Source organism: Gymnoscopelus braueri, assembly GCF_963280865.1.
Source record: "Gymnoscopelus braueri genome assembly, chromosome: 8".
NCBI lineage: Eukaryota > Metazoa > Chordata > Actinopteri > Myctophiformes > Myctophidae > Gymnoscopelus > Gymnoscopelus braueri.
The window spans coordinates 45808328-45820645 of NC_137609.1; the positions used below are offsets into that span (position 1 = coordinate 45808328).

Genomic DNA, 12318 nt, shown 5'->3' on the forward strand with positions numbered 1-12318 from the left:
TTCTGGTGAAAAAAAAAAGAATAAGAAAAAAGATCCCCATTAAAGGTATCATATTACATGGTCCACTGTATGTAATATACTGTAACTGTGGTATGTAATTACTCAACCACTTAAATCGTATATACTTAGTTGACCGGAGTCTCCCATGGGTATTTAGTGCTTGCCAACGTGCCGTCACCACGGGGGGCATGGCATATATAGTAGCTGCAGACATACTGGTGGGGGTCAATGTTAAGTCAACCTGTTTATACCCCACAAAGACGTCCCCGCTACCAAATGACACTTGTTGACGCCCCCTTCAGGATTGTTTGGTACAGTACGCACAGTGGTGGAAAAAGTACTCAAATTCTTTACTCAAGTAAAAGTACCAATACTGCAATATAAAAATACTCTGTTACAAGTAAAAGTCCAGAATAAAAAATTTACTTGAGTAAAAGTACAAAAGTATTGGCATCAAAATGTACTTAAAGTACCAAAAGTAAAAGTACTAAATATTTGAAAATAGCAGATCTACAAGCTCACAACGCGTCGCGATGCGACGCGTTGTGAGCTTGTAGATCGGCTATTTTCAAATAGGGCTGAAGTGGTTAATGTATGTTTCATTATATCATAGTTTATATCTGCAAAGTAATTAGTAACTAAAGTTTTCAAGTAAATGTAGTGGAGTAAAAGTACAATATTTGCCTCTGAGATGTAGTGGAGTAGAAGTAAAAGTATTGGAAATTGGAAAAACTCAAGTAAAGTACAAATACCAAAAAAAATTACTTAAGTACAGTACTTAAGTAAATGTACTTAGTTACTTTCCACCACTGAGTACGCACTATAGTAGGCCGCCTCCTTTATTCCCTCTACGTTAGATATCTTCACAAAAAATAGTCAAAGAATCCCCACCATAGATGATGCTAGGGTTCATGTGGTTAACTCCCACTGTGGTGGACATGTGGGCGAGGCCACGTGTAAACTTAACATCCACATCGCTGAATATTGAGGATTGATAACATACATCTATTGATGCTCCTGAGCACGTCGTCAGTGAAGGAACCTGGGGTTCATTGGGTGTTTCTGGTCTTTCCACATCAGACGCCCTCGCCCAGGCGACCCAGCCGAGGCTGATTATAGTATACCCCGGCCTGTGTTCAGGTGGCTTTCTCTACTCCCCATGGATCTCCTCTCCGAAACCGGGGCTATTTTGATGCTTTCTCTGCTGCCTCTGGTAGTCTCACAAGCTAGTTATTCCTACGTTTTTTGAATGCTATATAGAGTCTGTAACTACGCCCCCTGTCGGCAGTGCACAGGAAGCTGTTATCATTCGTCATTTCCATTCACAAATATATATTTTAAAATATCTTTAAAATTATTTTTTTAATTTCCATTTCTACGCAAACTGCAAAGACGAAATGGAAGTGGACATTCCGCTTTACAGTCTGTGCTTTTTCAGCGCTTCCGACTGTATGGCGGAAGCATTTGTAAATTGTGTGAGCCAATAGTCTGTCTCGGGAGACTACTTCTGTGGTGCTCTTGATGGCTCTCTTCCTCCCATTTCCGGTGATGCCCAGTGCTCTCGAGACTTCATAGAGCGTTTGCCCCGCAAACCCTCTGCAGCTAACCTCGATGGGCATGCACTTTGCCTTCCAGCCCTGCTTTCGACAGTCGATGACCTAATTTCTCTCTCGTGGGCCTCCTCTAGATGGTCCTCCCCAGTTCCAACAGGCAGTGTTCCAACATATTTTTTACCTTATCTGTGATTGGTCAGGTTACACTGATTGTCTGCCCAAGTGTACCAGGGTGTATTCATGCAGTCAAACGTTTGTAGTTGAACCCTGATGAAGGCAGCTTAGCTGGTGAAACTGAATAAAGTATCGAGTGTGCTACTATTTCTTATTATTGAGAAGGTAGCTGACAGCTTTTTACTTTTGAGTTCCAACCTGCCGAGGTGAAAGGAACCTAAAACTCATATTTACGAAGAAAGAAAAGCACTGGGAGCTCTGCTTGTCAAGAGCTGTTAATTGAACCTAGATTGCTGCTCACTCCACCACATCGTACCTCTTGGCTCATAGTAGCAGGGTTACAACCCAGCCCGAAAAATACGGAATTGTCCTTTAATTGACCCATAAATCTTGCGTCCAGTTTTGAACCAATACGGGACACGATTTGTTCCGTATTTTCATTAACGTCCCCCATACACGCCTGTCACACACACATCACAACTGAATGAACAATAATAATGAACAAAACAGAAAAAGATATTATCTGTGCCAAATCCTGTCTGTGCCTTCTGCCCTGTAATGTTGGGTTGCCCCTAGTTACAGACGCCAGTGCTATTTCAGTGGGTATTTTAGAACTTTGTCTTTTTGAGCACTTTGTCTTGTTCACTTTGTTTCTATATGCTAAAAAACCTATTGGTTGCAGGGGCATTGCTTGTAATTTGAGATCCCATAAGGTATTTTTCAAAACGTTTAAAGTGTTAAATAGCTCTACATTCTGATAGATAGCATATAGAGTGTTCAGTAACACGGTTCTCCCCGTCTCTCCCACACTTTAGTAAACAGAAAATCAAACTCACACACTCACACTTCCAGAGGGTTAAATTACATAGTTCCAACTGGTTCCAATACACCTACAGTATGTTAGTCCTAGTTGCCTACATGTCCCAGACTATTGGGAAAGCTGCAATGGTTCTTCTCTCTGCCTCAAAACCACATCAGTTATACTGAGCACTATTGAAAATCTTGATAGAGCCCAAATTCTGCTTACAGCTTCCGACAATACATACCAGGCAGAGATGTTAATGTAGCTGACAGCCTGGTTAGGCCCTATGCAAAAGGAAATCGTTGCTGTCGGGCAGAAACCTTGTATCCATTTTTTGGGGGGTAAATGAATGCCCTTCTTCGTCATACTAGCCTCACACAAAAGTAGCAAAAATAGACAATCTACAAGCTCACTACGGCGCTCTACTATTTTTGCTGTTTAGAATTGTTTTAAAGTGAAAGGGCAAGTGTGTCTGTGGGTTTTATAAATATTTAACCAATGTAATAACTACATTGAATCCATTAAAACACAGGTTCTTTTTACCATTCCCTGAAAAAAAACAGTTTTGGACATACAGTAGCCTACAAGGTTTCCACCCGACAGCGAAGAAACGACGCTGTGCATTGCAGAGCTGACATCACTCTGCGTACAGTATCTTGCGAGGTGTTGCCATTTGCCGGCAGGGGAGAACAGGTGAAAATGTGTTGGATGAGTAACATCTCCCACCTGGTAGCTGAGATACTTTTGCACAGTACCTTTGTGTGGTTGTTACTCTGTTCAGGGCCAAGAGAGATTTGCTAGGGAATATATGTTTTATATACACAGATTAAGTCGTATTTCCTGGTTTTAGTGTTGTGCGAGGGGTACGGCGGCAGGCAGGGGGTGTTGAGCCATAGGTAAGAGGGGGGATTGATGTCGCCACAGATAAGAGTTTACAGTATAAATGGGGACAGGACGTAATAATCAATAATAATGCAATAAAAATATTCAATTGGACCCCAAATTAAATATTTGGGGCAAGCTGCATTTTATCTCCTTTTTAGCAGGGCAATCTTTAATGACAGCTACCTAAAAAAACTTTTTTTTTAAAGTGTCACGTTTGGGGCAGACATATATGTCTAGTAAAGCACAAGAAATAAGGGATTAAAAAAACATGTAAACATCGATTTTGATGTCATTAAACCTTTAGTCTTAAAAGAGACGAAACCATTGTAGGGAAGTTAAAATAGGAGATATGTTCTCATCTCCTGGTTTTAGTTAAAAGTCTAGCAGCAGTGTTCTATGCAGTTTGGAGCCTATTGAGTGTATTTAGCTTAAGTCAAGGCAATATTCAAGCCGCGAAGACATAAAACGACTCGTGCATTAAAATAAATAGATTTAATCGAAGTGACATACAAGTTAGCAACAATCTGTTAAAGTCGCTCACTTGGAAAAGTTTCCAACTGTAGCTGTAATAAATAATATACCAAAAGATATGAAAAGGGTAGCACATCTCAGACTTCAAGCCAAAGAGGACAAAATGTTAACATTTCCACATCACACACAAAAAACTAACACTTAGGCCTACGCTCACAGCGTTCAAAGGCTCCGAGGAAGCCAAAGAGCCCTCTGGGAAGACTGTTTGCCGAAACGCATAAGTGTGTGCCATGTAAGCCAAATAAATACGTGGAAATGTGAATATTTTGTCCTCTTTGACTTGAGGTTTCAGCTACCTTTTTCATATCTTTTGGAATATGTTTACTGGATTTTGGGTTTAGAACTCCACTGAGAATCCCACTGTTGAAGCACATCCTCTTTTTCTAACTGTGGTTGTAATAACTATAGCCTCAAACAAACAAACCAACAGCAAACCAACAGCAACTGCTATCACTGTGGGGAAAGGAGAGTTGTGCCTCATACCAAGTGTATATCCCGGTCACAGTTAACCCCTACTTGTTGGTCTCGGGCACTGTAGACAACCACTCTGGTACATATGACATCGCCAGCCACTTATTTTCACCTGACAGTGAGGAGTGTCACTGGACTACCCCAGTTCAGCTCCCTGCTGAAAAGGCGTCCTGACTCTAGTCTGAACAATATAACATGGACAATGTATGTTGTAGTGCCTTGCCAAATCCTAACACCATTCTCCATGGTGGTGGGCACTGGGCAGGACAATTTCCCCTGTGCCACCGGGACGCCCCAATGCAGATCAGTTTTAATTTAAAGGCTAACATTTAATTGAATTGAGGGGTATTCGGTTGATCATATATTGTTACACTCACCAGTGGACGGCAAAAACGACACGTTGGACATCATTGGGACTACATTTATGTATTTTGCAGAGAAATACACAGAAGCCAATACGATTTTTTTCCCAACTATATGTATGATCTTTTCACATTTATTTTCCCATCAGGTCATTCTCTAAGAGCTATGTATGTTTGCCAGAAAGCAATGTTAACATTAAAGTGCCACATTACAGCATGGAGTATGGTGTCATGTTCGCTCGCTACAAAGGGAGAATAAATACATGGCTCATAGCAGGTCTACACCTCTTGCTGACCCCTGGCAGTGTTTTGATCTACAGTAGCTGTAATAGGATTTCCTCTTGAAAGAGGAAAAATATAATAAAACTGTTATCTGCTTTTACTAACACAACAAAACAGACACATGAATAGAGCATTCGTATCATTCTTTATTTTCTTCTATATTGTGTATTTTCTCAAATAATTCTCAGAATTAAACACTTAACTAATTGGAATGCTGAACAGCAAGCCTGGAAAAAAGTTTGTTAAGTGGGAAAGAGTTTGTCCTTGACCTACTGTGTCAATTAAATGGAATTGATTTTAATCATTTTTTGTTTAGTAATGTTTGACCTTATTTGGCCGGAATACTTAACATTCTGGAATTTTTATGCTGATAAAAGCCAACTGTGTGTGCACAACACCATCTGTGAACATAGTTATTTCTAAATTGGCTTGCTTTTCACAGATTTATTTCTATCATCCCAAAACAACAGTTTTGGCATTAGACCACGCTTTTCCTCTCGGAGAACTCAAGTGAACAAACACAGGTCAACCAAAACTGACATTATTTCTCTACAGATTGTTATAGGGTTGGAGTCACATGTTTCCTTCGCTTTGCTCTTTTGAGAAAGTATTTCTTTCTTTGGTTTCCTAAAATAAAATAAAAAAGTGACTGAAGGACATGACAGAGTCACCTTGACTGTGGGCCCCTTCATTGACATGAAATTAAATTCTGGCTTATGGTTTAGCCTAACTGTTAAAGGGCTAGCTGTATTAGCCTCTGATTTTGCACACAATGTCAGTGCCTGCATCCTCAGACACCGTCTGACATTTACAGTATGATGAATCCATTCACCTTTTTGTCAATGTAGGCAACTAGCACCTCTTAAATTGATGTAATATTGTTGAGCATGAAATCTTTCTGAAGCATAGTCATTGTAGTCTAAACATATATTTGTTATGTTTCAATGTGTTTGCTTATGTATTTTTGGTCACAGTCCTGCTGGCCAACAGTAACATACTGTGGTTGTTACGGGCAATATACCATGAGTACTGTCCGTAACCATGCTTACCCTGACAAGCAGGGTAGGGCTGCACAATTAATCCCATTTTAAGCGGGATCACGATTTTGGCGTCCCATGATTAAATTAAAATGAACGTCCGATTATTGACATTTTGAATTTGTGCTCCACCCATAGAGCGCTCCCTATGCCTTCATGTCCTGAATTTCAGTGCGGAATCGATTGTGGGTGTTATTTAATTGATTCCCGCAAGTTTAGGACTTATAATGTGGGAGATTTCCTCACACATTCACAGTGATGTTAATATTGTATCCATCAACGTGAATACGGAAGGACTGGCTTGGAAGCGGCGCTGTATTTGAGTGGAATACTTTATTGGCAACGATTAAACAACACATTATCGCCAATTAAAAACGCCAAATGGATTGAACACAAAAAAGCTAGTTTCCATTGTGGTCCATTAAAGGTATTCAGTGTTTCATCCGTGGGCTGTCTCTCGTTCTCTCTCCCTCTTCACTGGTTAATGTTTACATGTAGTTATACTTCAGTGTCTCAAAAACAAAACAAAACAAAATGAGCAGATCTACTGTACAAGCTTGCAACGCATTGTGGGCTTGTAAATCGGTTATCTTTGGAGCGAGACACCATCATACGACAAAGTATGTCAGTTAAAATGTACAGATCTGTGCCGTTTACCAGCTGATGTTATAAAACGTCAACTAGTTATGTTCAAGACTTTTATTCACACCACATGCAGGTACAAGGAATGCTTTGCTTATAGGACATGCACTGAAGTGAAGACAAAAAGTATTTATTCTGCAAAGATTTGTTTGTGCTCAGCAAACCTATGCTGGATAAATAAAGGTAAAAATCGGTTTGGAGACTTGAATTCATGGATGTTTTTTAGTTTTTGTCGCATTCCTAAGCCAATATTTTGATGACCGGCAGCGGTTCCGGTAGGAGACACAAAGATTCTCCTTTGTGTCTTTGCTGCCTACCGGTCCGCTGTGGTCATCGAATTATTGCCTTAGGAATGCGACAAAAACTAAAAAATATCTATGAATGCAAGTCTCCATGGGGTGACTAATCCATTGAAAATCAATTAATCGTTTCATTTTGGGGGTGAACTATTCCTTTAAAATTTGTACAGTCATGAATACATTTAAAATGCTATTGATTCAAACAAATCTCACAAAACTGACTCACAAAATGGCAGAAGATACACTCACACACAAACATGAACCCCCCCCATTGTGCTGCTCATTAACTCAAGGGTCAGTGCATTCATTTAATACGGCGAGGCAGGTGGGGGTTTGATTCCCACTGGGGTCACACATTTAAAAAATGAAGACATCTTGGGATGAATAAACTATAAGTAAATGCAAAATACACACCGGCAAATATTTCGCATCAAAACTACTCATACAGGATGGTGTCTTTATTTGTGGTGCGGAAGCTCAGAAAAGTCAAACATGTTCAGAATAAAAATTACGTTGCTTTATCGGCGCATAATATTCACATTCTGTGTGAGCCATATGGCACTAACAACAAAAATATATTTTCCTGAGAATTTGTCGCACAAAAACATGTGTGTAAGGACCCCTTTACTTGGAAATGTAACTGCTGTTTTATTAGTTCTTTTCAAATGGTAGTGATTCTGTTTTCTTTAATTTCAATGATGTTGAAGGCACTGCAGTAGCCAGAAGCACTATGTGATCTTTTTTCTTTTTCTTTTCTTCTTTTTCAGATTATGAGTCATTAAATTTACAGCCTCGTCCAGATATTCAGAAAACTGACTATGATTTCTTAAGATTACCAAATGAAAAAAGCCCAAATATTGTTTTAATTTGAGAGAAAGCCGTTAAGGCATACTAATCTTCTGAAGACTAATTGACTGTCCAGAGGACTCCAGACATATTGCCAAGAGTAATTCAAAAGGGCTTTTCAGTCTAAGTGCATCTGAGGTCTATTTTTGCACCAGCCTTGTGTTTCTCCTGTAAATGCTTCACTATTGTGTTTCCCATACAAAGGGTCATGACCCAATTTGGGACACAGACAAATTTTTATGCCGTTTTTCTTTCTTTCTTTCTTTTGTTTTTATTACCTTTCTTACAAATAAATAAATAATGCAACGGTAAAAAAATATATATATAGTAATAATAAAATAGCTAAAATAGCTATATCTATTAGATCAGCAATTTTTACTTCTTTTTTTTATAGGGCATAAGTGGTTAGTTCATAATGTCTTTTTGTAAGTTTGGGTGCCAGGGAGACACAAAATGTCTCTTTTGGGTCTCAAGCTGAAAACGTTTGGGAACCCCTTTAATGGTAGTTCATTGGGTACTTGGATACTGCAAAGGTCATCGGGAACGGGAGTCGAACCCGCAACACGCTGTCATGCTGGATTACTAGTTTATGTGGTATGCGCCTGGACCGCTAGGCCAGCAGACGCCCCTAATTCCTATTTTTCTGTAGGGACTAATTAATTAACCACTTAAACCCTCTAGACATAGTAAACTGGACCTGAGTTGGCTCTAGTATGTACTTACACTGCTTTTTTACATCTCTTTGTCAAAAATATCTAAAAGCTCACAACGCAGCGCATTGTGAGCTTGTAGCAGGGGCGTAGCCACGGGTGGGCATAGGTAGGCCTGGGCCCACCCATTAGTTTTTTCTGCCCACCCCCCCCCAAAAAAAAGCTAGCGTTCTGGCTACGCCACTGGCTTGTAGATCTGCTATTTTTGCTCCCAGTATATGGTTGCTGGGGTTCAAGTGGTTAACCTGAAAACTATATAGTATTTATGTGCACGACAGGTTTTGGGAAGAAAATTATAGCCTGTCTGCCACCTTTACCTCCGCAACCCATACCCAGCTTTGGAACTGTTACTTTTATCTTCATTCAAGGTATCTGCTGGGTGTTTTACAACTGTGACCTCCTACCGAGATTTCCTGTCAGGATGTGGGGGGGAAACATGCAGAGAGGTTTTTCTTTTAATCTTCTGAGTGGTTTTGTTTGAAGTCTTATCTTTTATAACTTGTAAATGTCATTTCCTAATTAAGTTGAAGTAACATGATCTTGTTTTGAACCGAAGCTTACGTGCTAGAAGAGAAAGATTCAGTGTAGTGAGCTAACGAGTTTGTCAAGAGCTGTCCTCATGACTGCTTTGAGTACTCTTTCTGTTCTGTATCGCCTCCCTGATTGGCAGGACTCATCGATAGAGTTTGTTGGCAGACTCAGAACTTTAAAGCATATTAAGTCCAATGAGTTTTCAAAGCCAGAGACTGGTGGCAGCTGATACACAATGTCACGTGCCGTATCTCTCTGAAATTTGGACTACAAGATGTAAACATCATTAAAAGGCTAGGAGCCCAATTTGCTGCTGGTCTTTATAACAAAATTTGGTATGTGTTTTGAACAACACATAGTGTCTAGTGGTGTATTAAGTACTTGAAAGAAGGGATGTGCATGACTCACCAAAAGTATATTTAAAAACAAATCCACAGCTCTTACGACGTGTCTTTCAATTTCTTGGCACAGCTTTCATTTTATCAGATTTGTATTTTGTTTTTCATTATAGTCCCACACAGTGCTTGTCATATGCGTCAATGCCAGTCTCTCCATCTTTGTAATGCTGTGTATCGCCCTCTCATCTGATTTGTGTGTGTGTGTGTGTGTGTGTGTGTGTGTGTGTGTGTGTGTGTGTGTGTGTGTGTGTGTGTGTGTGTGTGTGTGTGCCTGTGTGCGTGTGCGTGTGTGTGTTTGTGTGGCTGTCACAGCACCCTCTAATCTTCCCTCATAAATGTAATATCAGGGCGCTCAAGTGGCACAGTGGTAAAGTACCAAGGGGTCTAGGGGTTCGAATCCACCGCGGTGCATCCGGCTATACGAACACAATGGCCTGTGCTCGGGGGAGGGAAGCCGGGCAGGGAGGGTGATATTTGTCACTGCATGTACACTCCTGCGGGCGGGAGCGGCACCTGTCAGCGGGGAGTGTTGGGCGGGAGGAGTAGGACGGCGACTGCTGCGTCCTCCCGGTGGGGGCTCCTCACTGGTAGGTGAGCCAGTAGGATACAACAGTAGTGACAACACACACATATACAGTATGTGGGGAGGAGTTCATTGGCATATCGACTAAATTGGGGAGAAAATAGTGATATCAAACAATAAATGTGACCAATAAATCAATGTCCATTTAGCATACGATATACTGCCGAAAAATATCGATAAAAAAAAAAAAAAGAACTGTTTGGTGCTATTTTATGTGTTTATGAATTGAATACAAGGACTATCGTGATATATCGTTGGTGCAATTTCATGCAATATATCGTGATATCGCAATATATCGATATTTTCAGATATCGTGATTATATCGTTGGTGAAATTTCTTGCAATATATATTGAATATCGTGATATCGCAATATATCGAATATCGTCGAATATCGTGATATATATTGTTATCGTGGGCCTAATATCGTGATATATATCCTATTGTGAGGTACCCATATCGTCCCACCCCTAATTAGTAGCTTACAGTATATTTTTTATGTATGTATATGGATGGATAGATTGATAGATGGATACATTGATTGATAGATTGATTGATTAGTGGAATAACTATTACTTTGTTAATTCCCTCAGAATATATTTTTTGTTTCATCAGCTACCACGGCATGGGCATTATGTTCATAGCACTATCAACAGCAGGCAACTTGTCTTGATGAGAACGCCAGTTTATTGTTTATTAGGATCCCCATTAGCTACTATACTCCTGTAGCAGCTCGTCTTCCTGGGTTGCAATCCACACATAATATCACAGCAGGCTAATTATCTAACAGTAATAGACAAGAAACAGCGTAATGAGTTGAAATAAGAATACTGAATACATAAAACAATATCTAGGCTGTAGTCACCTTACATTTAAAGCTTTAAAGTTTGCAGTACAGTATCTCACCACACAGATCATTAGCTGACAATGCTGGCATATACAAAGTTGTGTCAACCCACCACACTGTAACTGTTATTATACCTTTGAGAAACTGCTATTAACAAAAACATGCTGTTTACTATAGGGCAATTAACTTTCATGGTAGCCAAGTTACAGTATTATGTGTAAAATTGTAGCAATAAGTTATGGTCCATGGCATCAAACGCTGTGCTGAAGTCTAGTAACACTGCACCCACCACCTCTTTATGGTATCTACACAGTATGATCTAGAACAGTAATCTGTCATTAATGTTAATGCTGTTCCAAGTATAGCTCCTCCTAAACACCACTGACAACATCTGGCTGCCGGTAGAGCACATTACACCCGTTTTCTATTTACTGGACAAATGTTTATCAAGCACCAAGTCCACATATAATGTACTTAGTATTTCCCCAGTCTGTGGGGGTTAATTATCATCATTGAAATGATTTAAATGTCATCAGGAATCTGATATCAGAGTTAATCACTGTTTGTTCTACAGCTTCAGAGCTATAATGTTATGCATATTATTAGCAGTCATTGACATTTGCTGTTTGCTTGCTACTGCATGAAAAGACAGGATTTGCATTAAAGAGCACGTGCAACCTTTCTTGCGTCAAATCAGACATCTTTTCGAAAGCGAAAGCCAGAGAAAATCTCTAAGTCTCACTTACACTAAGCCTACCGACTACACTTACATTTGCTTCATTAAAGGTCTTCCACACCCCAAACAGTTAATGTTACTTATCCGCTAATAGCCAGTAAATAGAGTTCTTTGAGAATGTTGCCTAGTGTCTATTGCTGTATCCAGCAAGCCAGGTAACATGTACTAAAGAGCTTTATTACGAGAACTAAGAGGTTGGTAGTATAGACCTATGGATTATCTATCTGTGCAAACATCAGAGGGGAGTGGGACATTATAGTATCTGCCATAACTGTAGTCACATCTTAGGAAGCTGCAGGGAACCTGATAGGGACTGTTGCAAAAGAGCATAAATCTGCTATACCACTCTACTTACTGAGTTGAATTTACTTCTCCATAACCAACTCCACAAAACTCCCCACTCTTATTACAGTTTTGAATTAAAAGTGCAACCACATGCCATTCCCATGCAGTATTCATCACTCTTCTGTTGACTAAGTGGCAGGATTATTTATTATTATATTAGTTTTTACATATTTTTTATTGAAGGATTGTCACAGCTTACAGGATAAGATAAACAGTCATAAAAATAAACCCTTCTAGTTTCCTGGGGGGGGGGGGAACACACACACACACACACACACACACACAC

General features: G+C 39.8%; 1 protein-coding gene across 1 annotated transcript in view; it reads left to right on the forward strand.

Annotated features, from left to right (window-relative positions):
- nrxn2a (neurexin 2a) overlaps nt 1–12318 on the forward strand; it is a gene marked incomplete at both ends in the record, with an annotated part of 222109 nt that overhangs the window by 174382 nt on the left and 35409 nt on the right. The window lies entirely within an intron of this gene.